The following is a 23429-nucleotide window of genomic DNA, read 5'->3' on the forward strand; positions in this document are numbered from 1 at the left end:
TAAAATTACACTTTTTTCCTATTAAAATTACACTTTTTTCTGTTAAAGTTACATTTTTCTTTATTATTAAAGTTACACTTTTCTCCATTAAAATTACACTTTTATCTATTAAAATTACAATTTTTTCTGTTAAAATTACATTTTTCTCTATTAAAATTACACTTTTTTCTATTAAAATTACACTTTTTCTGTTTAAGTTACACTTATCTCTATTAAGGGTACCCTCTCAAGGACTAAATTTGATACTCTCGATGGATTAAAGTTACACTATCAAAAGACTAAAGTTACACTCTCAATAGATTAAAGTTACACATTGAATATGGACTAGAGATATACTCTCAATGGACTAAAATTACAATTTAATGTACTAAAATTACACTTTAGTTGACTAAAGTTACACTTCTGGACTAAAATTACAATTTAATGGACTAAAGTTACACTTTTGGACTAAAATTATAATTTAATGGACTAAAATTACACTTTAGTTGACTAAAGTTACACTTCTAAAAGACTAAAGTTACACTTCTAAGTTATAAATCACTCAATTTACGTTGTGTTAAAATTTGAAAAAAAAAAAATATTTCTCAAAAAGTGACGTAAAATTGCTTCAAAATTTCAAATTTGTCGTAAACTTGCTTCAAATTTTGAAATTTCAAAATAATATCCGTCAAAACCGCTTTCTTTTTGTTAAAATTACACTTTTTTTTGTTAGAATTACACTCGTAAAATTTGTATAAACTTTGAAGTATAAGAAGACCTTTTTTTTGTTAAGTGTATAATAATAAATTAGTAAATGTATAATTAAAGCTAGAGAGAGAAAATGAGATTAATTAGAGCATCAACAATGGTAAGCTAGTTGCTACTAGCTTACATTTGCCACATCAACTTTTTAAGCCACAACAATTTCAAGCTACAATTTGCTCCAATTTCAAGCTAATTTACTAGTAGCTCTATTTTCTATTGGTTACATTCTTCTTGTAGGACCATTTGAGCTACTAGCCCCATGGAGCTACTAACTCAATTTAAGCTAGTTTATGTAGAGTGCTTCAATGGTTAAGCAAGTAGCTTGAAATCTTTTTTATTTGCAAGCAAGTCCTTTTAGGTAACCATTGGAGATGCTCTTAGTGTATAGAAAACTCATTAGTGTTAAGTGTGTTTGTTGTCTTCAATCTCAACCATCCATATTGGAGGATCTAATGGTAAGGGATAAGACTTAGGGACTCAAAACATATGGTGGACTTATGAAATAAAGATGACCATTATCCAAGGAAATTCAAATTTTAATTATTTAACGACTACGATAATTGACCTATATTGCATGGTGATGTGTACATCTCGAAGTTATTGTGTGCTATAAACTTAAGGTACATCTTAGAAAATGAAAAAGTTGACGGGTACACGAGAGAATATCCCAAAAATATATTAAAAAAAAAAAGAAAAAATAGAAAACACTTTCAAAAAAGTGTGTAACCTAAAAAAAATCGCAAGTTTTGATAATTTCATAGCTAAAACAATGATTTTCATATCTTTCGATTTAATTTACAATTGGAAATTTATTCATAGTATCAATAGGTTATTTTAGCAATAGAGACGGAGACTCGTAAAGCAGAGCATGTTTGGTATCATTCCTTGACCAATATTCATTCCTAATACAAGTTATGACCGAATTCCACATCAAAAAATTAAACTAGTATGAAGCAGAGGTAGGTATAAGTAATGAGCCATGAACAATTAGCAAACTACTTACCTGGATGGGGTTAATGGGTGATCAAGAAGACTCATAACCTAGGCCTGTGATCTCCATTGCACTACGGAGAGGCGCATGCTGAAGATCTCCCCGCTGTGGGACAGTCTACATCATAATTTGTTCTAGTGGGGGAATGTGTTCGCGCAGCCCCTGCCCAATAAGAAATTTTTAAGTTTTCCTTTTTCGACTTATTAGAGGAGGATTGCTATCTGGTCGATAAGGTAGATAACAATTCTCTAGTTATTAATCGGGCCAACAATTATTTTTGTCACTGACCAGATCTGGTCGATGTGGTTCCGCTTAGGCGGACAAATTTGGTTGGAGTTATTATTGCTCGGTTTGATCTTTAGTTTTAAGTTTTATTTGACTCGAATTTCTTTCCACTACAATAAAGCAACAAGTATGCAATATATTATGTCAATTTTAATTCTATTTAAACTTAAATTCTGTCGAAGTTGAAGCCAATTAAACAAAGGATAATGTCTTTTGTACTTGTCGTAGATGTGATTACCGTATGATTGTACTGATTGTCTACAATAGGACATTCACTGGTTGCCAGGACCGCGCTCTTGCTCCGTAATTTTTTTGATTTCAAATGGCGATGTGTTTTAAGTGCTTATTGCTTAATGATAAAAAAGTACAATTGATGATCAGAATGGGATTTGTTGGTTGATGGAACTTGTGATCTATGTTGCAGTGCACCTGAGGATCTGCTGCAGATTGCTTCAGGCAAAGCTTAGCGTTAGCTTTAACATGTCTGAGTTGGTACAATGGTATACTAACAGCAGGAGACTTACTAAGATGCAGAGGAGGATTATGGGGGCTTGTCATGTTGCCCTTATGTTCTCTATTCGGACAACCCGCAATGAAGCAAGAATTAAGATGATGGTGAGGAGGCCTGAATGACTGGTGCAGCAGATTTTGGTTAATGTAATGCATCGTTTCAACAGATTGAATACTGGCGGGTACAATTCAGATGCGTGAGAGAGTTTGGCTACAACAGTTGCAGTGATTGTTATTGTTTTTACATCTGGTGGTGCTCACAATCTTTCACGCCCCGTTCTACAAAGTGAGTAGACCCATATTATTGCAGCTAGGAAAATTGAAATAATGTATCAAATATTTTATCCTCTATTGAATTAGGAAATGTCAATATATTATCGAGAGTTTTAAAAAAAAAAAATCAAATACTATATATTATCGAGTTCTACAACTGAACTGACATTTGATTTTAACATAATTTAGTGAAGATGAAACCCACATGGGGAAAAAGCGCGAGATACAGGCTACGACCATGGAATAAATTCCGACTTCCAGCTCATTGAAAGTTACGCAGCTATGTAGTGAGCACAAAGCGAACTATTCTTTCGCCTTTTACTAAAGAATACCGTGTGCTCGCTTCTTATAAGTAGCATACGTTAATTTTTGTAGGATTTCCTTTACTAAGGGAGTCCATCAGTACAATTGTAGATTTTAGCATTTATGTTGTAACATGTAAGCATATGTTTTATATTTGGAGAATCCCTTAAAAATACATACCAAATGTTCATTCTTCCTTTACTGTATAGGAACTCGGACGTTATGCAAATACAACACTCCTCGTTCCCCTTGCGTAGTGAGGCAAACTCAACAATTTGTTTCATAATATATAAATTACTATGTATTATCTGGGCAATCTGGTTGACAAACTAAGTCAATCACTTTTCGATCGGAATTGGAAACCAACCCTATAGCGTGTGATGATCAACCCTAACACAACCCATTGACTATTTTACTTGTCTATAAGCACCTTGAATTTCCTACTGCAGTTTAACTATCTAATCTTGTTTTATATCAAATTATCAACAATAAAATTTAGAATGAATAAAACATTTATTTGGCATAAAACAAAAATTTCAAGTATTTAACTATCTAATCTTGATTTTTTAATACAAGTGACAATTAATTTCGAAAACCCAGATAAGTCTAAAGACGATTAAACTTAAATTGGGTAGGGGCCGCGCGAACGCAGGCCCCAACTATAACAAATAATGACGTAGACTCTCCCACATTGGGGAGATCTTAGGGGTATGCATCTTCAAAGTGCAATGAGGACCACATGCCTAGGCAATGGACCTTCTTGATCGCCCATTGACCCAGTCCAGGTAAGTACCTAACAATGTTGTTCTGTTTTGGTTTTATACCTGACGTACCGAGTTATCTCTTGTACTCCTCCAATGTGGGATATGTAACGTTGAGCAACACAACCCAAGCGCTGCATTTTGCAGTTCTTTAGTTGGGTATAGCCCATAGATCTTCAGATTAGCTGATCAGAGCTTTGCTGAATAATGGCAACATCTAAGGGAGATACTTGCTTAGAGGATCCCAATAGATGAGTATAATAGTCAACAAAACCCTCGGCCCACCTAGCTAGCTCAATTCTTTTAGTCCCATGTCTATCAACGTAACAATCCTTCCTATAATCTGTTGTTGCTTCCTTTCTTGGATTTTAGAGAAGAAAATTTTTGAAGAACAATCTCCATATATCTGATGTTTTCAACTTTAGCTTTTTGCTTATAAATGCTCATTTCAGCAGTTTTAAGAGTGTCATAGGATTCCAAAAGCAGTCTTTCTTTATTAATAAGGAGCTTGAAAAAGAGGACGAGATTGCAATTTCTGCTGACAATCCCAAAGGGCAGTTTTAGCTTCAGCTACCCTAGCAGAAAACTACTACGAACCATTCTATTCTTTCAACAAATTAAATGTTTCCCAATAAATAAAAAAAAAGAAAATAAAATTGTATAAATGTTTGCTTGACTGTTGTTCAGAGTTCTTTCATTAGTGTAGGTATACTCAATGCTTAAGAGTGACTTGGGCTTTCTTTAGCTCGGATTAGTTCGGATTAAAATTAAAATGTTCTCAAGGCAAAAAACTATGAGCAGAAGTAGAGTTCCCAATAAAAATCAGTTTGTGTAGTTTTGCATGTACTCCGTATATCATATATTAATATAACGTGACATAAATCCACAATCCTAATGTACCGTGTCACAAGCTATAAAATTTCAACGCAGAACTTTTTTTCAATGCTTATTCTCTGTGGCCAAAAGATTTCACTCGTGTCAATATCATCATCCTCATATCATCATACTCCTTATTAAAAGCCAAAAATATGAGAGGGGACTTTTCACATTATGGTTCAGTGGAAAAATAAATCTCTCTTAGACAAATAGTGTTTGCTTACGGAAAAATGGAGAAATATCAGCTAAGTTAGTTGATAAAGATTTTGAATAGTGATATATTTGGTCTAATTCAAACTCGTTACCATACTAACCATTCTTAATCCCCCTTTATAAAAAGCTCGGGAGACAGAAATTAAAACAATTTCTTTGAAGGGGCCTCACCACCTTGGTACTCAAGAATCGATTGTCATACTTCAAAAATGTAAGAAATGCCTTTGTGAATTAGAAGAGGACAAAAAATTGCATTTACAAAGGAAGTCCGTAGATAAAAACAAAGACAAAAATTTCATTAACCAGCTTTTGATGTTTGTACAAGTGCTCGCAAGACAACTTGACTAAGATTAAAGATTGGCGGGGTAGGCAGTCCACAACCCAAAACCTCATCGACTTTCTTTCAAGGCACTTTTTTTCTTAAAATCGGCGAGAGATTTGATCTACTCTACTTTGGAAGAATGCTCTTGAGTGTGTGGGTGCCAACACAAAAATAGAGTTGTATTCGCAATTAGGGAACATGTAAAACTTGAACTGATGTTTTAGACTGTAGACAACGAAGCCAAAGAAAAAATAGAGTTAGAGGTTTTTGGAATGGAGTTAGACTCCATTCCACCTTGTTACTACTAATATATCTATTTTTGAGCCGAACCAAATACATATGAATAAGTATGGGGTTCTAACTAGACCTGGCAAAACGGGTCACTCGGGTCGGATACGGGTCGGGTCAGTTTGGATCGGGTCATTTCAGGTCTGTCACATATTTCGGGTCGGGTAGGGTAAGGTAGGGTCGGGTCGGGTCACTTTCGGGTTTCGGGTCAATTTCGGGTGACCTGTTGTCGGGTCATTTCGGGTCGGGTCATTTTCGGGTATAGGTCATTTTGGGTCAGGTTGCTTTTGAGTTAATGGCTAAGCACTTAAGTTAATACTATTTTGATTAAGAAATACTATTTTGCAAATTTAACTATTTATTAAGAATTATTGTAACCAATGAAACTTTATTTTGATATATATAGTATTAATATGAGTTAGTACTAGTCGTTTCGGGTCACTTCAAGCCATTTGGGATCAAGTCAGTTATGAGTCGGGTTTTTTTGGATTGGGTCACCTCGGATCGGGTCAACATTGGGTCAGACAATGTTCGGGTCGGGTTGGGTCAATTTGGGTTTCGGGTCATATTCGGGTCAAGCAAGTTCGGGTCATTTTCGGGTCTCGGGTCAGCCTTTTCGGGTCGGGTCATTCGGGTCTGACCCATTTTGCCAGGTCTAGTTCTAACTTCATACCTATATGGAGTCACAATCCATTCCTAACTTTGAACCAAACGACCCCTAAATAGATTATTCAGTGAAGTGTGCTTCCCAATGATAACTGCTCCTTCTGACACATCTGCATTGTAATGAGCAAATGTCAGAACGTAAAGAATCAAGATGCTATTACATTAACACAAATTCTCATAGGAGACGCTCCCACACACGCATTTCAATAAGTGCGCTCTATTTAACATTTTAACCATTAGTTAATCACAAATGATTTCATATCTTCCGAATTAATTTGCACTTGGAATTTTATTCATGGTATCACTAGGTTATTCTAGCAATAGAGACACAGACTCATAGAGATGAGCATGTTTGGTATCATTCCTTATTCATTCCTAATACACAAGTTATGACCGAATCCCACATCAAAAAATTAAACTAGTATGAAGCAGAGGCAGGTATAAGTAATGAGCCACGAACAATTAGCAAACTACTTACCTGGATGGGGTTAATGGGTGATCAAGAAGACTCATAACCTAGGCCTGTGATCTCCATTGCACTACGGAGAGGCGCATGCTTAAGATCTCCCCGTTGTGGGAGAGTCTACATCATAATTTGTTCTTGTGGGGGAATGCGTTCGTGCAGCCCCTGCCTAAGAGGAAGTTATAAATTTTCCTTTTTCGATTTATTAAATTATTGTTATCTAGCTTTTCCTTCTCACCTTCTCTTCCAGCTTCACCTTCTCCCAATTACCCTCTGGTCGATGCGATTCTGCTTAGGTAGATGTGATTAATGATTATGGTATGAGGTATGATTGTGCTGATTGTCTACAATAGGACATTCACTGGTTGCCAAGAGCGCGCTCTTGCTCCGTAATTTTCTTAATTCAAATGGTGATGTGTTTTCACTGCTTATTGCTTAATGATAAAAAATACAATCGTTCAGGAACTAGCAACAAAATTTTACTCGTAAATATTTTTACAACATCGGGTGCTGCTTACAATCTTTTATGTCCCGATCTACAAAGTGCGTAGACCCATATTATTGCAACTAGGAAAATTGAAATAATGTATCAAATTTATCTTCTAATGAAATTAGGAGGTATCAATATATTATCGAGTATTTTTCACAAAAAAATAATACTCTACAAGTGACTTGACATTTGATTTAACTAAAGTTTAGTGAAGATGATAACCCGCTTGAGGAAAAAAACACAAGATACATGCCACAGTAGGGTCCTATAGAATCCATATCCGACCCATATCCACAGGGTCCAAAATTTTCAGACTCATATCCAGATCCGTAGGATGCGGGTCTTAAATGAATCCGATCTTTTTCAAAAAAATTCGTTAATTTCCTCATCTTTTAAATGTATTTTCAGTATTAAAATAATAAAATTACATAAAACGCATTAGAATGTTTAATAGAATTATGGATATAAAATATGTCGATATTTATCATTATAAAGTAACAAATTACCGCGTAGATTATTATTTTTACGATGAAAAAGATATTTCTTGTTTCTCGAATATTTAAATTCGGTTTTAAATTCGTGAATGACTATGAAATAAGAAAACTGGCATAAGTGAATTGAATAAAAGATAAGAAATCATGACTTCTATAAACGTTAATGATTCTTATATATCTAAACATCTGAAAATAAAATAAAAAATATGGATCTGGGTAGAGTCTGGATCTTAGCGACCAGATTCTTATCCATATCCACGTAAATTTTTCTAGATCCATATCCGACAGATATCCATTGGATCCATAAAAATGAGATCCATATTCGCTCCATCAGGGTCTGATCCAGCGGATATGGGTAGGGTCCTGGATCCACTGCCATCCCACAACCATAGAATAAGTTACGACTTTACGCTCAATACAAAGCGACCATCAAAAAACACAAGATACATGCCGCTCAATACAAGTTACGCAGCTATGGAGTGAGCACAAAGCAAACTATTGTTTCGCCTTTTACTAAAAAATACAGTATGCTCGTTGCTTATATGTAGCATACGTTTATATTTGGTGGATTTCCATACTAGATACTAGATCTTCATTGTTCCTTTACAGGAACTAGGAAATTATTCAACTACAAGACTCGACATTTGTGTTGAAAAGTTGAGAGGTCAATATAAAATTACTATGTATATCTGGTTAACAAACTAAGTCATGTTAGTTAGATTGTGTTTCAATCACTTTTAAACGAGATATCGACCTTGATCAAGAGTAGGAAGCGAACCCAACCCTAAAACGGCCCATTGACTTTATTATAACCAAATTTACACATACACCAATGCTTCCTCTGTTTAATGAATTGTATATATTTACTTTATACACATACACTAATGCTTCTCGCATGACTATGATATGTACTTCGTAGTTAATATAGCCAACAATTTTACGCCTAAATTGGATAGGGGCCGCGCGAACACAGGCCCCCCACTGTAACAAATAATGACGTAGACTCTACCACATTTGTGGAGATCTTAGGCATGTGCATCTTCAAAGTGCAATGAGGACCGCATGACTAGGCCATGGACCTTCTTGATAGACCATTGACCCTGGACGTTTTGTTTTGGTTTTATACCTTCTGTACTTAGTTATCTATTGTTCTCGTCCGATGTGGGATATGAGGATATCTAACATTGAACAACACAAGAGCCGCTGAGTTCTACAGTTCTAGGGCTAGGATATAGATGTCGTTAGATTAGGTGATTGAAATGAATTAACTACTATTCTATTCTTTCAACAAATTAATCAAATTAGAAAAATATTTCCTCCAAAAAAGATAATTAAATTGTATAGATGTTTGCTTGACTGTTGCTCATAGTAGTGTATCAGTGTAGGTATACTCATTGATTAAGAGCTAAGAGCATCCGCAAAGATGATGTGCCCCATATTTTGGTGCTGTTTGGCCTTGATTATGGAAAATGGTTTTTCCTTTTCAAAAGGAGTTTATTCATAAGTTAGTTTTCGGAAAAGTTTTAGTTGTTTGGCCATACTTTTGTAAAAGTGGTTTCTCACAAAATTTATATGTTTGGCCTAACTACTTTAATACAACTTTTGTTTGCTTATTTGGTTCTTTATGTGAAAAGTAGAAGTAGAAGTAGTAATTATCTACTTCTCTTTTTTGGGGTGAATAATCAGTTTTTTACTTTTCAAAAGTACTTTTAAAACCCTTTAATTTACCATGTTTGGCCAAGCTACTACTTTTTCAATTGCAAAAGCATTTTTTAAGCTTGGCCAAACAGCACCTTTATCTCTCTTTCTCTTATTCGTCTACCTCATTTTCCACTAACTTTTTCCTCTACCCTCCCCAATTTAAATCTTTATCTATGCAACAATGAGGCTCCCCAACAATATTAATTTACATCTAAAAATTTGGGAACCTTCCCAAAAGTATACAAATTACCCTTACTTTTTCTTTGAGGACCTCCCCTAAAAACAGTGGAACCTCAAGTTACGGGGAGGTATGTGCAATAGTGAGGATCCCCATTTGATGAGAGATAGGGCATTTGGGAAGGTAGGTTTCCCACGTTTGCGGATGCTCTAGGAGTTACTTTAATTTGATGGGCTAGTTATTTCAAAAAAAAAAAAAAAAAAAAAATTGATGGGCTAGGCAACACTTACGTGGGTCTCTCGCGAGTGACTTGGGCTTCTTTGAGCTCGGAGTAGTTTGGATGAAAATGTTCTCAATGGAAACAAAAAAAATGAATTCTTTTATAAGCAGAAGTATAGTTCCCAATAAAAATGATTTTGTGGGCGGGACATAAATCCACGATCCTAATACACCGCATCACGTAGTGAGTAAACTCGTATACCCTATACGTTTTTACAAACCGTATCGTATATAACAACCATGAAACTATCTATACTATATGTGATTAGGGAGACTAAGCATCGACACTGAAAAATCATAAACTTAAAACTAATAACATAATACATGTTTAAATAACAAATATTTCCAAGGTTCATAATACAAATGCATTAAGAAAAAGCAAAATGGGAAAATCAAAGTGATTATACTTTAATTATTTAGTTTATATGAGATATTTTTTGTGTGATTTTTTTTTTAAATACCACATTGGAAACCGTATACATTCTCCGTCCCGGTCATTTGTTGTCTTATTCCATATTAGGGTGTCACAGTCAATTGTTGTCCTTTATATTTTAAGATTGCATTTGAGAGCAATCAGATCTTTCACTGAATTTGGTCCAGTTGTCATCTTATAATAGGTTTGTGTCAAAACCAAAGAACAATAATTGACAGAAACGGAGAGAATACTTGATTTTGTTTTTACCCAATTGGACTTAATACGGCTTTAAAAAAATTGCATCGTATACATTGAAATTTGTGTAATTAAAATTTAAAACCGTATCATTTTCGTATACAATGGAATTGGACTTACAGTTTTTATAATCTTGCATGTCAATGTCACCACCCTTACCACATCATCAAGACATTCTGAAGGTACACAAAATCTCACTTTAGACGACACTATCCGTTTAAAGTCTTAGACGGGTTAAATATATCATCAATTTCATTATAAGACCAACAATAAGTAGGATGGTGGAGGATTGTCTTATTATAAAAATGGTGACATATTTGACCCGTCTACATCTTTAGACAGACATACCCGTCTACAATGAGACAAATTTATCCCGAATCATTTCTTGCAGCCTACAGAGTTGAGTGTAGTTTCAATTGTAACGTCAGTAGCGGATGCCCATGGTTACGGTCTTCGCCAACAAACTTACTGTTTTCTTCATACCGTGATCCCCCATCGCTGCAAAAATTGTGGACACCCACACCGGAAACAAGCGCAGGATCCGGAGAAACAGGATCCAGAACAGGACTGACTTCTGGGTCTTCCCACTGCTTTATTTGGTAGAACTTCTGCTTGGTTTTGTCCTTGGGCTGAGCGTGTGGGAATGCGTGGCGAAAAGAGTGCGTTGGCGTAGATCCCGAAGCGGGTGAGATGCTGCATAGTCCTGGGCTGACGTGGAATGCAAGCTGCCATACAAGACTCCTTGCTTATGACGCGTGCATGCCGTGGACTAAGATTCATTTGCGGGCATACTCCTTGGCCGAGCACATACCTTGGAACTGCCCCGCTTTCTTCTCCCCCTGCCGTTGCTTACTCTTCTCATTCCTGTTAGATGAATTTTAACCTTAAGTTGGAAGTTTGGTAGGTGCCGCGCGAACGCAGGCTCCCATTATAACAAATAATGACGTAGAATCCCCCACACTAGGGAGATCTTAGGCTTGTGCATCTTCAAGGTGCAATGAGGACCACATGCCTAGGCCATGGACCTTCTTGATCGCCCATTGACCTCGTCCAGGTATGTACCTATTAGGGTTGTTTTCTTTTGTTTTTATATCTGTCGTAACGAGTCATCTCTTATACTCCTTCAATGTGGGATATCTAACATTGAGCTATACAAGAGGGGCTGCATTTTGCGGTTCTACAGCTGAGTATGTGTGTCTTTAGATTAGCTGATACAAGTGATTTAACTACTTTTCTATTCTTTCAACAAATTAGGTAAATGTTTCCAACAAAAAAAGATAATAAAATTGGATAAATGTTTGCCTGAGTGTTGTCCATAGTTCTTTCATTTGTGCAAGTACTCGTTGCTTGCGAGCTAAAGAATGACTTGGGCTTCTTTTAGCTCGGAATTAGATTAAATGAAAATGAAAATCTGTTTCAGTGAAAAAAATAAATAAAAAAAGCTTTCTTTTAAGAGCAGTAGATTCCCAGAAAAGGAAAAAAAAAATCATTTGTGTAGTTGTGTAGTTATGTTACTTGTATACATTATATTAATAGAAGGCGAACAATAAATCAACAATCCTAATGTACCAGACACAGGCTTAAAGATTTTAACGCACAACTTTCTTTCAATGCTTATTATCCGTGTCCGAAAGTGTGGGAACATTTCACATTTTAGTTGAAAGAAAAAATAAATTTCTCTTGGACGAAGTGGTTTTTTTTTTCCTACCATTTTCCTCTTCATGCTAATGGAAAAATAAAGATATCCGCTAAGTTAATTAATAAAGATATTGAATAGTAATACTTCATCGAAATTCAAACTCGTTACCATATGAAGCATTCATATACCCAAAAGCTTGGGAAACATAGAAAAACAATTTCTTTGAAGGGGGCTTCCCGCTTTAGTACTCAATACTCAATCAATTGTCAACCTCAAAAATGTAAGAAATGCCATTGCAAATACGCCTTGTTTTTTCTGACTTATTTTCAGCTCATTTCAGTTCAGCTCAACTCTATTCAATTCAGTTCAGCTTATCTTAATTCAATTCAGTTCAGCTCAACTTTATTCAATTCAGCTCAGCTCAGCTCAGCTCTACCAAATTCAGCCCATTTCAATTCTACTCATCTTAAACTTAATAGTTTTTTATTAATATTATTAATATTATTTATTATTATTATTGTTATTATTATTATTATTATTATTATTATTTTATTTTTATAAAAAGGCGCAAATTTTATTATTGTTATTATTATTATTGTTATTGTTATTGTTAGAGTAAATTATAAATTACTCCCTTTTAAGTTGCACTTTTCCAAAATTACTCCCTTATAAGTTTTGTTTTAAAAATTACTCCCTTAAGTTGACCTCAGGCCAAAAGTTGCTACCATTTTTCAACTCCGGTGAGTATTTTCGTCTCTTTTTGAATTTTCCCTCCATTTCTCTAAATTTATGACGAAAATGCCCCTGAACTTCCTTCACTATGTTAAAATCACCCATCTTCCTACTTATCTCGCTCAATTGCCCCACCAGCCACCGCCCCCTCCTTCCTCTCCAACACCCAGACCCCGCTTATCTCCTTCCTCATGAAAACTCCACCATGCGCGCTTATCTCCCCGTTCTCGCCCGACCCATTTGCATTTTTTTTTGTCGATAACAGCCACATCCGGTGAGCGACGTCGCCGACGACTCAGCCACGGAGTCAATGCAACCAGTTTTGGGCTTTAATTTTGCCGATGTAGTCGGAGATATTAGCTTTTTGAAATTGTGCGTCGTTTTTTTGTAGATCTAACTTTTGAATTTATGCCGACATATGATGGGGCCGGTGGTTGGGTTAGTCGTCGGTGTGTTAGGTGGGGAAGGGAGCGAGATGCTGCTTATTGTCGGCAAATTAAAATGAGGATGGTGGCGCGTGCGGTGGGGGCATTATCGTACATCAGGTAGTGGGAGGGAGGTTGTTGGGGTTACAGTGGTGGAGCTTGTGTGGTGATGTGGTGGTCGGTGGCAGCAAGGTGGATATAGAAATGAGGAAGAGGATGAAGGGTAATTTTTTCGAAGGGCAATTTTGTCTATTTACTTATTTTTTTTACCTGAGAACTAGTTTGATAGCAATTTTTGGTCGGAGGTCAACTTAAGGGAGTAATTTTAAAAAAAAAACTTATAAGGGAGTAAGTTTAGAAAAGCGAAACTTAAAAGGGAGTAATTTATAATTTACTCTTATTGTTATTGTTATTACTATTACTATTATTATTATTATTATTATTATTATTATTATTATTATTATTATTATTATTATTATTATTTGTAGAAAAGCAAGAGGATCTCTTATTGATTTAAATAGAGAAATTACAAGATCCCTCAACTACTTCTACAATGAAGCCGGAAAAGCCCCCTCAACAACTACTTTACTCCTTACAAATAACAAACTATAGCAGACTCGTTAAGACCCAAAGTACAATAAAACATTCTAAGACCATATTTATCGCTTTATGTGTGCAGATTCTCTCCAGTTCCTTGAGGGAATTGGATCCTCCAGTACCTTGCTATAATGTTGCCACCTGTTAGCTTGTAAACGAGAGGCTGAGATTTACTCCTTGCAAATACAAGAAAAGTGATTAAAGTTAACCCCACTTGTTAGTTTTTGGCGGGAATACTAACAATATTAGGAGTAAAGCTATCAATAATTTACCTTATTTTCAATAAAACAAAGTTCAATACAAATAATTTACTCATTTTCTACTAGAAAGTTCAATACAAATAATTTGCTCATTTACACAAGACGACAATTTATCAAGCTCTTTAAGGTACATTCTTAATCTTTTTCTCTTCATCATCCCGGTCTCAATTCTTGTTGTTTCACCTTCTTGTTTGTATGCGAGCGTCTTATCTGAGATACAGATAGTTTTACATGCTTCATGAACCTGCATATTGTCGTAAAACAAAATCTCATCATTTTATTTTTTCTAAATGAAAAGTACAATGTTGTTACTTAGAAGAGATACTCTCACATACTTCTTATGACAACTTATATTTTGTTAGTTTATTAGGTCCAAATGGACACTACACCAGTCCCAGATATATCGAATTGGATAAATACAATCCATGATCAATCGCTGACTTATGGCGAAGAAGTTCATACCGACGATACTCCAATAATAGCCATGCAGTTCAAGAGTGAAAAAAATGCATATGACTTTTACAATGAATGTGCAAGGAAAATAGGCTTCGGTATTCGTAGAGAGTATCGAAATTTAAGCAAAAAAGATGGAATTTTGACTTCAAGAAGGTTTTCTTGTCACAAAGAAGGTGAACGGGGTGTCGATAAAAGAGACTACTTAACGAAAGATGGTAGGGCTGAAACAAGAACAGGATGCCAAGCACATATGTCTATTTCTCTTGATCGGGAAGTGGGCAAGTACAAAGTGTTTGATTTTGTTGCTGAACATAACCATCCTCTCCAGCCGGCAAGTTACGTTCACATGATTCGCTCACAGCGACAAATAACAGAATTACAAGCAGTTGAAATTGAGGCAGCAAATGAATGTGGAATAACAATTAGAGATTTTAATGAGTTCATGGCTAGAAAAGCCGGTGGTCGAGATAATCTAGGTTTCATCAAAATTGATCAAAAGAATTATCTTCGAACAAAAAGAAAGCACACATTTCGGTTCGGAGAAGTATCTGCTTTGTTGTCGTACTTCAAACGACAAGCCGTAAATGATCCCTCATTCTTTTATGAGTTTCGAGATGGACGTGGACGAACGGATAACTAATATGTTTTGGGTGACTCGGAGATGATAAATGATTACAGATATTTTGGTGATGTAACTGTGTTTGACACGACTCACAGAACTAATAAAGACTATCGCCCACTAGGAGTGTTTGTTGGATACAATAATCACAGGGAAACTGTAATCTTTGGGGCAACACTTATGTATGATGAAACGATTCCATCTTTTGAATGGTTGTTTGAAACATTTATAAAAGCAATGGGCGGAAAAATGCCAAAAACCATTCTCACGGATCAAGTCTGCTGACTATGGCGAGTGTTATTCCCTCGGTTATGCCACAAACTTTTCATGGATTATGCACTTGGCATATACGAGAGAATGCATTAAGGCATGTGAATCATCTGTACCATAAGAATCCAGAATTTTCTCAAGATTTTGAGGCATGTATTGATGTCTATGAGAAGGAGGATGAATTTTTACGTGCTTGGGATGCTTTACTTGTGCAATATGGTGTACCCACTAAATCTTGGCTAGACACTATTTTTGAAGTGAAGGAAAAGTGGGCATGGGCTTATGTTATCAGAGCATTTACAGCAGGTATGCGATTAACCCAACTAAGCGAAAGTCTGAATTCGCATTTGAAGAGTCATCTAAAGTCAGATTTAAACTTGGTTGAGTTTTTCACTCATTTTGAAAGGGTTGTCAATGCCAAGCGTTATAACGAATCAAAAGCAGAACATGATTTCATTCATAAGCTTCCAAGATTGAAAATGAAAAAAAGCCCCAATGTTAATACAAGCGGGTAATCTTTACACGCCAAAAATATTTGAAGAGTTTCAAGAAGATTATGAAGAATTCTTAGGTGCTTACATACAAGATCACAAAGAAGACCAATTAATGCATATCTACACAGTTGCAAATATCAACAAGACTAAGGATCGAATAGTGGTAAGCAATGCTTTGAAGCAGACTGTTTATTGTGATTGTCGCAAGTTCGAGACTCATGGAATTCTTTGTAGTCATGCTTTAAAAGTGTTAGACATCATGAATATCAAATTGATCCCGGATCATTATATACTTAAGAGATGGACAAGAGACGCAAGACGTGGACTCAGACATGATGGGAATGAAAAACCTAAAGAAGTAGATATGACAGCTCATTTTACCAGCCGTTACAGAGAGCTATGCCCTCGTATTGGAAGTTTGGTAAACCGAGCATGTGAATCCCATGAAACCTACACTTTCATGTCCAAGGTTTGTGAAGAGTCTATGAAAATTGTTGAACAAATGCTAGCTAAAAGACAGTGTGTGGGTGAAGAAGTTACAAAGACATGTCATGTATCAATATCAATGACGAATGAAGACCCTGGAAAAGCTTTAGATACGATTGATTATAGTAGCGCAAAGGGTATAAAGAAAAAGGAGTGCCCTTACAAAAAAAGAAGTCGACCAAAGACTTGGTTAGAGAAAAGCAATCGAAAGGCTAACGCAAAACTCAAACAAAGGCGCAAAAATTCTTCAGCCACCACGGTATTACTTATATTTGTTTACAAATATATACTCCGTATAATTTATTTACCTGTTTTATAACAAAAAAATGTGTTTAGCTTGATTTTATAAATAGCTAATACACTTCATTCCTTATCTCAACTGAAGGAAAATACCCAGACTAAGCCAACAGAAAGTATCTCAACATTGCAAGAAGTAATATCACAACCAATTATATCACCCAGTGGCTACTGTGTGTTTCAAGCAATTGAAAATCTCAGCTTCACATAATTGTTAACCGTAAGCAATATTATTATCAACAAATAAGTGTTATTTAATTCCATACAAACTAAAATTATAATCATGCAGGATTCATTTACTAATAATTCAGAGATTTATTCATCCAATACTCTCATGGGATCTCAAGAAAATCAAGTATGATATATTAATCATTGATTTTTTTTTTCTAGTGTCAATTAGATCTTATATAACTCTAGTGCTAACCTTTCAGGCAATTTAGGTTCCAAGAGAATACAAATCAAGAGAACTTCAATATTTTTTGATCTATAAAGACAATCTATATGGAACTAATGGGAGTATTTTGGTATAAAAATACATGGAGCGATGACATACCTTCTCGGATTTCGGCAATTGATCATCCTCCAACTACTCCTGGGCAATTGATCTCGGATTCTAGTTGCATGAATTTATTGAAGTTTTGTTGATGGAGATCATAGGGGATATGCAGATTTTTGTTTTTGTAAGTAAAGATCATGAACTGATAAGAGAAAATGTGTTTGTTTTTGGCGGAGAAGACGGAGTTAATGAAAGGGATTAATTCAACAGTGTGTTAGTTATTGTTTGTGGGGCAACCTCTTCTAATTTATTAATCATTTTTAATAATAGCCTTTACTGTTCTAGAAACTAATCTGCACCGCTTATTTTTTTCATTGATACGTGGCACACATCTAAAGTGGTACTGGACCATCCAGTTCCTTTAACATACTGGAGAGGATCCGCGCGCCATATTTATCAATGGGTCTACTTCACCAAGGTTTACCGATACATATATTATTCTTTATTTACAACCTACTTTATCAAACCCACTCTAACTTTTCTACCTTTATCAACACCTTTCTTTCACCATGGTTTAACATATTCTTTATTATTTTTCCTCCCTAAATAAAAAATCATTTTATTTAGCAATCAATTTTTATTTTACAAAGTCGGTTATATTTACGTCAATGAAAAATAGTACTGTTTACGAATTTACTTTTTTTTTTTTAATTATTTTTTAAAACCCTTAATTTTTTTATAAAAAATTGAAAAAAAAAACGATATTACATTTAAAACTTAATTAACACGATTACTTAAAAAAAAACGAATTTACTCAACTTAATTAATACGATTACATAAAGAGCACTAAAACTCGAAATTACATTTAAACTTAATTAACACGATTACTTAAAATAACATTAAAATATCAAATTACATATAAAAGAAACGATAAAATCGATTCAAATTCATCTCACTAGTTACGATTACCAAATTTTTGCCAAATATGCTCAACTAGATCATTTTTTAGACCGTTGTGAGTCTCTCTATCACGGATTTATACTCGCCTTTGCATATAGGTAGTTAGGCTTGATGGCCGGGTCGAATATTGAGAAGGCCCAATGGTCGTTCTAGTGGTTCTATTTGTTGTTGCTTGAAGATCTTCTTCAAATTCGGTGGTGTCAAAATAGTTTGCATAAGTGTCTCGTTCATCCTCCACTATCATATTATGCATGATGATACAAGCCATTAAAATTCTTCTCATCAAAGTTGGATCCCAAACAAGACATGGTCGTTTTATATATGCAAATCGAGCTTGTAAGACTCCAAATGCACGCTCCACGTCTTTTCTAACGGCTTCTCGACATTGAGCAAATAACTTATGCTTTTGAAGTTGCGGAGCATTAATCGATTTAACAAATGTAGCCCATTGAGGGTATATACCATCAGTAAGATAATATCCCATGTTATATTCATTACCATTCACACTGAAATTTACCTGCGGTGCTCGACCTTCTAGAATATCATCAAAAACCGGGGATCGTTGAAGCACATTAATATCATTGGAAGAACCCGGAGTTCCAAAAAAAGCATGCCATATCCATAAATCGTACGATGCAACAGCTTCCAAAATTATTGTTGCCTTCTTATTTCTTCCAGCATATTGTCCCGCCCAAGCTGTTGGGCAGTTCTTCCACTCCCAATGCATGCAATCAATACTACCCATCATGCCTGGAAAACCGCGTTGCTCCCCTACGTAAAGTAATCTTGTCATGTCTTGTTGATTAGGTCTTCGCAGGTACTCATTACCAAAAATATTTATTACCCCATCAACAAATTCTACCAAAGATTCTCGTATAGAGGCATTACTCATTCGCAAGTATTCGTCAATTGAGTCACCGGATGCTCCATAAGCTAACACTCTTATTGCAGCAGTGCACCTTTGCAATGTTGTATGACTGCCTCTACCGGTTCCGTCATTGCCTTCTTGAAAGAACGGGACTCTTTCATTAAGAGAGTTAACCAAACGAAGAAACACATGTTTATGCATGCGAAACCTACGACAGAACATGTGAGGAGGATATACCGGATCATCAGCAAAATAGTCACTGAATACACGTGCATGACCCTCCTCACGATTTCTTTCTATATATTGTCTGCGAGCTCTAGGAGTTGGATTTGAAGATTGTGAGGATTGAATTAGATGAGAAACGAGAGCTTGATGTAACAAGCGATCTTGCTCCATATTTTGTTCATGCCATTGAGTAAAATCATTTAATCTTTCACTCATTGGGATTAAAAGTGAATTATCTGAGCTAGAACTTGAATCATTTGAACTTTCGTCTGAAGACATAATTTGAAGTAATATGAGGTAGAGGAAGATGGGGTGGGTGTGAACTTCTTGACAAAGTTAGGAACACTTATTTATAGAGTAGTTGTGTGGATACAAATGCATCTGATATTTGATATAGACGAGTCACTGTAATCTTTCTAGTGCAAAAAGATGAGTAGACCTAACAATGTTGTGCAGAGAGATTTGACAATACAAGGAATTGTTGATATACAGAATTAAATGTTGTGCATGAGTGATATGAAAACACAATGCATTATTGTTGATGTTCAATGAGATTTGACAATACAATACTCAATTTTGAAGTGCTCAATTCATTTCGAGTAATACAGTAATCCATTTAAACTTCATTAATTAAAAATAAAGTCTAATACATTAAAACTATATTACATATAAAAACTACTAGATTAACACGATCCATAAAAATACTAGATTAACATGACCCATATAAATGAAAACTAATACATTAACACTTAAAAACGAACACATTACAACTTGTATTTAAACTTAAAGATTATATAATCTTTTTATAAGAATCTGTTTGAACTCTTGTTCGTCCGGGCGTAAGTTATTTCTTCCTAGTAACGTATTCAACAACATCTTGTTAGTCCTTTTGTCGCGACCTTCCTCTTTTTTCTTCACGATCTCGTGTCGAACTTTCTCCATTTCCAACTCCATCTCAATTTTCTTCTGCATAACTTCATTACCTCTGTCTCTTGAAATTTGCATGTCATCAAGTTTTGAGGTAAAATCTTCATTAAACAAGGAATTGGATGCTACCGCTTTACCTTTACGTTTCTTTTTTGCTGCATCTCTACCCTCTGGACGATGTTCAAATGCTTCACTAACATTAACACTCGGAGGGGTGTCGGATTCATTCATCCTAGACCTTTTCGAACTACCACTGCTAATTGGAGTTAATTCCCCATTGGAGGTTATATCTACTTGTTGCTCGTTAATATTTTCGATACTCCACTTCGAATGTTTACACATAATATTTTTAAAAACCTTTAAGTCAGCATACCTTACATTCCCATTGTCAGCTTCAAAAAGCTTTTGAGCATCGTTCTCCAGGTCTTCGTCATTTGTCCCACTCCTTTTTGGCCTACTGAGCATTGCCTTGTAACAAGAAATCCACTTATTTGCCATTTCATTTAGTTTTTTGAAACGACATTTCAAAGCATCTTCGGTTCGAACACCAATTTCATTAGGATTTTCAGAACGAGATTGCTCATACATCTCCACTACTTTTCCCCATCTTGTGAATGAACTTTGGTTTTTGCCGGTAATGGCATTGGTTCTACTAAAAACCCATGCCGACATTAGAGCTTCATCTTCCTTCTCTCGCCATGTTTTACTTGACCCTTTTGTATTTGTTTTTTTTTTGGAGCTTGAGAAGGAGAAGGTTGTGTATGCTCTACACGAATTTTAGATGAGTTCGGAGACCAATTTAGATCTACGGTATTATTAACATTTTGAAAAATATGAGAACGTGGAATGTTTTGAGAATTATAATGCATATTGGAATGCATTTGGGAGCTCGGAGAATTTGAAAAGTTAATATAACTAGGTAAATTTGAATAATTTTGGGATGGTAATTGTTGAAAATTTGAAACATTTTGATTATTTTGGTAATAATTATCTTGCGAATATCGTTGTGAAGTGGGATTATCTTGCGAATCTAACAAATTTTGAAAACTTTTATCCATATTTTATGTGAGGAACTATTTTATATATATGTATAAATTTTTGAGTGCTAAAAGTTTTTTTTTTCTTTTTTGGAGATAAAATGGAGTAATAAGAGAAGGTAGAAAATTAAAGTGGGTAAAATATATCAAAATTGGTCTCTATTTATAGATCATGAAAAAATATGACTGTTGGTAATTTTTTTTTTTATAAAGTATTTTTTAAAATATAGCCGTTGCAAAGTTTCTAACGGATATAAAATAAAGACCAATAAGAACAAGCCAAGTGTCAGCGTAAGAAGGGAGATGAGTTTTTTTGTACGTGAGGATTGTTTTTTCTGATTTTGCCAACCTTTGAGCCAATTAATGATGGACATGTGGCAAGGTTTACTTCACTTTGCAGAGGTCTTCTGCACACCCACATATCTACAAAGTTTGGTTGGGGTTGATTTTTTTATAGTTGTTTTACTTTGGACCTTGGACCTAGACCTTGTTTCTAACCCTCGTTAAACTTAGTCTAAGATTCACGTGAGCAACCACTTGTGAAATTATAGCATCTTTCTGCCGAGATAGGCCTTTAAAGACACGATTATTACGCTCATGCCAAATATAGTAGAGGGTACAAAGAAGAGCGCATCTCTTACATTTTTTTAATACAGCTTCTCCCTCTATTGTGAGAATAAAATCATTCCAAAATAGAGGGTAATTCAAGAACATAAGTAGCAAAACTGAAATAGGCTTGAATGTCCATACACGAGTTGACTAGGGACAACCAAAAAATAAATGGAGATGCGTTTCTTCATCAGCTTCACAAAGCACACATCGATTAACCCATAAAGAACCTCGTTGAATATACCTGTCAACAGTGGGCAACCTCATTTGAGCAGCAAGATGTCCAATGTAGCCATGCTTGGGATAAACCACAGGATTATAAAGAGTAAACCTCCAAAAAACCTTCTGGTGGGAAGTTCTGAAAACGGAATAAAACACCCCAACATCAAAGGCGGAAGTTATGGCAGCCAACTGGTTAGTCGCCTCTCCTATACCCAATATGGAAATGAGATCATTCCGAACACTCGGGATGTTATTCCAGTACCAAGAAGTGGCAGAATTTTTCAATGCACCCCAAATACTAACACCCTTCAAGAGGTAAGTCTGAACTGTAACACCCCAATTTATTCAGGAGCCTATAGCTAGGTTTCCCAAGTAGATGAGAGCGTTACCATCTCGCCGAAGGGAGTGAATAACAAAGTACAACAAACCAAAGTACTTTAGATAAAATTTAGCGATTACATGTTTATTACAAATTAACTAAACTAAATCAACTTAATATAAAATAAATTACAACTCGCAGCGAAAATAAATAAAGTGAATAATAAAACTATATTATCTAGACTTCTAGGTAGACTGGTCGAATCCTCACGTGTCCCCATAAGCTCTGAAGTCAGCTAATCTTAAATACCTGTCATTCTGTCAAGTCTGCTCCCCAGTTCGGTTGATCACAGGTGTTCACGAATACACTGTCAACCACGAGGTTGAGTAGGAATAAATACTAACAACATGAATTAACAATAGATAATTAAATTCCATACACATGGCACCACTCCCTTAACAACGTGCTCCGTCTCATGACATGGAACACCTTCTTTAACAACGTGCTCATACCACCATGGTACATCTCCCTTAACAACGCACCGTCTTTCCTTTACAATAGTACCCCTCCCCCAACAACGTACATATTACAGTTTATCTCAGAGTACAACTCCTTTAACAACGTACCTCTGACCACAACACCTCCCATCGCAATTCCACATTCATAATTAACAATAATAATTAATCTCAGCTTGTCATAATTTCACATCCACAATAACAATAATAATAACAATAATAATAATAATAATAATAATAATAATAATAATAATAATAATAATAATTGTTCCGGGTGTAATTCCGGAGCAGGATTGTGACCACTTGAGCTTGTGGTATGATGTCGTTGCTTGTCTCTTCCTTTCACTCTTTCCTGTCAAGATGAACAAACTGAGGGCTCGGCTTGGGGCCAAACGTACTCACTCCGACGCTCAAGTCAGTAAACTTAGAGAGATAAGTTGTATGTTAACTTGGCAAAGTATATTGTAGA

The 23429-nt window shown here is 35.4% G+C and overlaps 7 non-coding genes across 7 annotated transcripts; 4 read left to right on the forward strand and 3 right to left on the reverse strand.

Moving 5' to 3' along the window:
• Nucleotides 1–1739: 1739 nt before the first annotated feature.
• On the forward strand, nt 1740–1900 carry LOC141604256 (U1 spliceosomal RNA). The gene has a single exon (XR_012525969.1). It is a non-coding gene; the product is annotated as a U1 spliceosomal RNA (small nuclear RNA).
• A 1181-nt stretch (nt 1901–3081) lies between these two features.
• LOC141604281 (U5 spliceosomal RNA) lies at nt 3082–3199 on the forward strand. The gene has a single exon (XR_012525987.1). It is a non-coding gene; the product is annotated as a U5 spliceosomal RNA (small nuclear RNA).
• A 538-nt stretch (nt 3200–3737) lies between these two features.
• On the reverse strand, nt 3738–3899 carry LOC141604255 (U1 spliceosomal RNA). Its single transcript, XR_012525968.1, has one exon. It is a non-coding gene; the product is annotated as a U1 spliceosomal RNA (small nuclear RNA).
• A 2803-nt stretch (nt 3900–6702) lies between these two features.
• On the forward strand, nt 6703–6863 carry LOC141604251 (U1 spliceosomal RNA). The gene has a single exon (XR_012525964.1). It is a non-coding gene; the product is annotated as a U1 spliceosomal RNA (small nuclear RNA).
• A 1286-nt stretch (nt 6864–8149) lies between these two features.
• LOC141604289 (U5 spliceosomal RNA) lies at nt 8150–8266 on the forward strand. The gene has a single exon (XR_012525995.1). It is a non-coding gene; the product is annotated as a U5 spliceosomal RNA (small nuclear RNA).
• Nucleotides 8267–8631: 365 nt separating this feature from the next.
• On the reverse strand, nt 8632–8794 carry LOC141604270 (U1 spliceosomal RNA). The gene has a single exon (XR_012525982.1). It is a non-coding gene; the product is annotated as a U1 spliceosomal RNA (small nuclear RNA).
• A 2613-nt stretch (nt 8795–11407) lies between these two features.
• LOC141604260 (U1 spliceosomal RNA) lies at nt 11408–11569 on the reverse strand. The gene has a single exon (XR_012525973.1). It is a non-coding gene; the product is annotated as a U1 spliceosomal RNA (small nuclear RNA).
• Between the last annotated feature and the right edge of the window lie 11860 nt (nt 11570–23429).

The sequence above is a fragment of the Silene latifolia genome, chromosome 9 (assembly GCF_048544455.1).
Source record: "Silene latifolia isolate original U9 population chromosome 9, ASM4854445v1, whole genome shotgun sequence".
NCBI lineage: Eukaryota > Viridiplantae > Streptophyta > Magnoliopsida > Caryophyllales > Caryophyllaceae > Silene > Silene latifolia.